At 43.9% G+C, this 4,320-nt stretch overlaps 1 pseudogene; it reads right to left on the reverse strand.

Annotated features, from left to right (window-relative positions):
* Positions 1–481: 481 nt before the first annotated feature.
* Positions 482–3,705, reverse strand: LOC127326605 (auxin-responsive protein IAA18-like; annotated as a pseudogene).
* Positions 3,706–4,320: the final 615 nt, after the last annotated feature.

Here is a 4,320-nt window from a genome sequence, read left to right on the forward strand (position 1 = left end):
ATGTGTTTCACTTCTGAGTTGTGACTAAATCGTTGAGAAAAAAAATCATCAAAATCCATCCAAAAATTCTATGACAAGTTTGCAGTAGAGTGTCAAGTTGAAGCCCATGCATTGTTTCAATCATGGAGTCATTCGATGCCATTTGTGCCTTTTGAGAGCAACTCATATTATGCGCATTCCCCGGATAGGCTTCATACTTCTTCCATGTTTGGTAACTATTGCTGTCGGAGATAGCAATGGGCATGGTCACCTTGCAAGGATAACAATGAATTATTGATTTCATCAATAACTCATAAAGCTACGATGAAAAGTTAGCTTGTGGTTAGTTCAGTGATGCCACTTCTGTGACAGGATGGTGATTACTTATTTGGTACCATCTTCTCTGGTTTCGTTGTTTGTCCTTGATAAGAAAATAATCTAGAAAGTTCTTTCGCTAGGTTTATACAAATAAGGGGGTGGATAACTTCACACCCTAACAGTAGGAAATTCCACATGGTGTTGCTGCTCCAGCCTCCATTATTGATGAACTACCAGCATTTAATTTACATAGTTGTTCACTTGCACTTTTGCGTTTGCAGCGGCTAACAACTCGACAAGTCATGCACCATTGTGATCTTATCATTAGATTTCCATCCTGCAGTGCAGCCCCAGTAGAAAGTTATCACAGCACGTTGATACACTTTCGGCGCTTTTGATAAACCTAAAACATGTAGAATTGCACTGACGAACACTACATTCGAGAAAGAGTAGGGTAATTTACATCCTGAACTGGGTACATTTTTTTCCATATTAGATTCATCTCTGCAAGCTAAAGACCGGCGATCTCCAAAAATGTGATGAATTGCAATTTGCACCATGCAAATGCAGTTTATCCTCATTTCAGCAATCTGCTACCCTCCTGAGTTAGCTCCAATCTGGAAAAGAACATGGGAGAAAATGAGGGAAACCTGGATTTGAGGAAATTAATGAAAAGCAGCATGGTTTTAAACAAAATACAACTGCATTGTATTTGATCCGTGTATAGCCGGTGAGGAGTTTTGCAAATACCCAAAAGGAAAGTCATACAACTTGAAGTGGCACTACACTTACCAGATCTAGGGGAAGCTCCGACCTCCTCATCACCCTCAGTCTCTTCGCGGTCGAAAGAAACACACTGCAAAGAGTTAGAAGCATTTTGTTATGCAATACTTATGATATGTGCCTCCATTGATCTTCTCCAGTAAATTTCTTGAATAACTTGTCAACTTGCATAAAATCCAGCATTGTGCTAATACAGTTGGATGAACAGTCAGAGCTTACCTCCATGGTATGTCGCCGACTAGCATCCTGTCTCCTTCATCATCCTCGTACACTAGAGCGTATTCGCCAGTTCCATCCAACAAGCCTGAAAATATTTTCTCTTCTGCTCTCCGCTCTCCGCTTTCAGCACAAGATAGATCCTTCTGGGCTGCAGAAGAACCAAGTGAAGAGGAGTTAGCGCATTATTATTTTCACAACTCAAAATGGTTTGATTTTTTTTTTCTGTGGCCTGGTTATATAATTTGTACCTTCAAGAAATCCACGGAACAATTCTTCAACAGCAGATGACACCTTTTGGTAGCTGTCGTAAGCTGTAAGGTTTATTTTCCTTCCAATAGGTATCCCGTCCATGTTGATTTTGATGAGCGGTCTCTTCTTGCAGATTAACTTCATCTTGTCGGCAGCTTCGTCGTTTTATCTCTCGGGGGATTGCTTGGATGAAGTTCCATTCGTGAGGTTTCTCCTGAAGGATCGGACTGGAGGCCAACCGACTACTGGAAGAACAGCAGCTCTGCATCACATTAGATCACTGTTTAGTATTTGGTTCTCAAGTTCAGGTGAGTTTATATGATGTTGATGTTAGTCATGCTACACAATTACAGTGATCATCAATATTGAAAGAGGACACTGTTGCACTGCTGGAAAGCAGATGCTCAATTAACCAAGAAAAGCAGTGTGAAAATCAAAAGAACTATTCAGAGAAAGCAACTGCATGGTTGATTAAAAGACAACCTCCTTTAAGCAAAGTAATGGTTGTTAACTGACAGATTAAAGGTTACTTCTTCAATTTACAATAGTGCCCACTTTAATCTCATTCTTACTCGGTAGCAAGAGTTAAACCCAGTGCCCCCAAAAATTGCTTATTTCATACTGTATGATTCAGTAAGCAGGAACCAAGAACTCAGAAAAACTGAATTCCTCATAAAAGCTGAATCTGGCACAGACACATTAAATATGTAGTCACCCATACATGATGACAAGAATAGACCATCATAGGTTGATCCACAACTGACAGCAGAAATAAAAACAGGAAAGGCAGAGTATGAGGCCCATGGATCGTTACCTCCCCTGGGGGCTGCTGCTGCTGCGCACAGCAGCAGCTGAGCCATTTGATGATGGTGGTGGTGGGGGACAGCACCCTTTCTTCTTCCTCTCACCGGACAACATTTCACCTCCTCCTAATGTTAACTCATTCCCACATCCTTCCCTTCCCTGGTGCCTCTGATCATAGCCTTCAAACACACAATAGAACATATGTGTGTAAAAAAGAAGGAACAAGGGCTCAACTGAACTTAAAAAATCGGAAGTGCAGTACATGTTTTCACTTGCTCTATGTACCTTCTGGTTTGGCCTCAACGGTGTCGAAGAACCCTCTCTTCGCCAGCCTTGAATTTGCAGGGAAGCAGCCGAGGGAGAGCACTGAGCAGCTCTCTCCATCTTCTTCACGCTGGATGCCGGGGAGGCCAAGCTTGAGCTCCAGCTTTAAGTCCTCGTCGCCGGCAGCATCGAAGATTGCTCCGGCTCTTGATGATCTGCCTCCATGATCTCCTGCTTCCCTGACCTTTTTCCAGTCCCTCTCTTCCGGGATGAGGTTCAGCAGCTGGGGAGGGAGGCCTCTCTCCTTAGAGCCTTGCTCCATTGGACTTGATGATCTGCGTGAGTCACAGGGAAAGAAAGGTTTGCGTATAAATATATTTGGGTTTGGATGGTCGTTGAGATGAGGTGAGCAAGAACTCGAGAGCCAATTTTAAAGGCCTCGGCAGCACTGCGGCCACACTCTAGCTAGCTCTACTATATAATACTATGAGGAGTTTGGAAGCGACGAGAGGAACTGACGCATGTATGTGTTGGATGGAACTTGGTTGAAAAGTTGGGTTTTGCACTCAACTTAATTAGCTGGAGAAAGTGTCAAACAAAGTGATGTAATGTCCAAGTGAACGCCAGAAAGAAAAGGATAGAGAGATGAGATCAAGAGACGGGACTTGCGCTCATCAAATCAACTCACGTCAAACGCATTTCGTGGGTCAGAAGATCAAGATGATGGGGAAACCTGCAAGCTCTCATATCCGGCAACAGAACAGAAGGCCTGATATGGCAATATAGCTGTGCAGAGCAAGAACTCACCGGCGACGGAGTCCTGGCCAAGCTCAAGAACTCGAGTAATGGCTCGCCGCCGCGGTGTAGACGGCACTCTGCTTTTCTTCCGGCGCCGTTCTTTTCCCTGGGTGGCCTACTAGTAGCTAGTATTCTCTGCCAGGCTAGCTTCTACAGAGCTCTCCTTCCTATCCTGGCGCTATATACTCTTTTTCGAGCATGTGATGAATTCCGTTTCGGCCAAAGCAACAGTGTTGCGTGCTGCGTGTGGATGATTGGGAGGAAGGGGGAGTAGGGGGGGCCAGGTGAGCCGTGCGGATGGCTTGGCCGGAGCGACGCTTATCCGGGCAAGTGGGTGATGTGTTGTGATGTGATGGATGGATGGATGCGTTATTATTATCAAACAAATCGGCGCGTGTAGTTGTTGTCGGATGATTGTGGTGTTGGTCAATAGGAAAAGCGATGGCTTCGGCGCATCTCTGCGCATGCAAGCGGCGCTGCGCCGTGGACCACCGTCGGCGCTGGCTCGCCGGGAGAGAATCCGTCCCGTTCTCCTCTTTTTCTTTTGGAAGATAATCATGTTTAGTTACCTCTTTTCAAAGATCATTCTCATCTCTCAGGAAAATAGAAATGGACCATGCTCATCTTTAAAGAAAAGATGAAGTAGGTGTGGTGATTTCGGCAATTTCAAGTGCAGACGGATGAGTCTGAGGGATGCTCATAGGATAGGTGAGTGAGCGTATGAACGTATTTATAATCATTTATATTTGTATCTTGTTTCAAAAAAATGACTTGTTTAATTCATAGGATAGGAAAAATTGAGTAATAGGAAAAATGAAGGATTGATATGACAACATGTCCCTTTGAAACCTATGGAAAAGAAATTTATGAGAATTGGTACAACTAGTTGTTTGATGGTAGCATAGG

This window comes from Lolium perenne, chromosome 1 (assembly GCF_019359855.2).
Source record: "Lolium perenne isolate Kyuss_39 chromosome 1, Kyuss_2.0, whole genome shotgun sequence".
Lineage (NCBI taxonomy): Eukaryota > Viridiplantae > Streptophyta > Magnoliopsida > Poales > Poaceae > Lolium > Lolium perenne.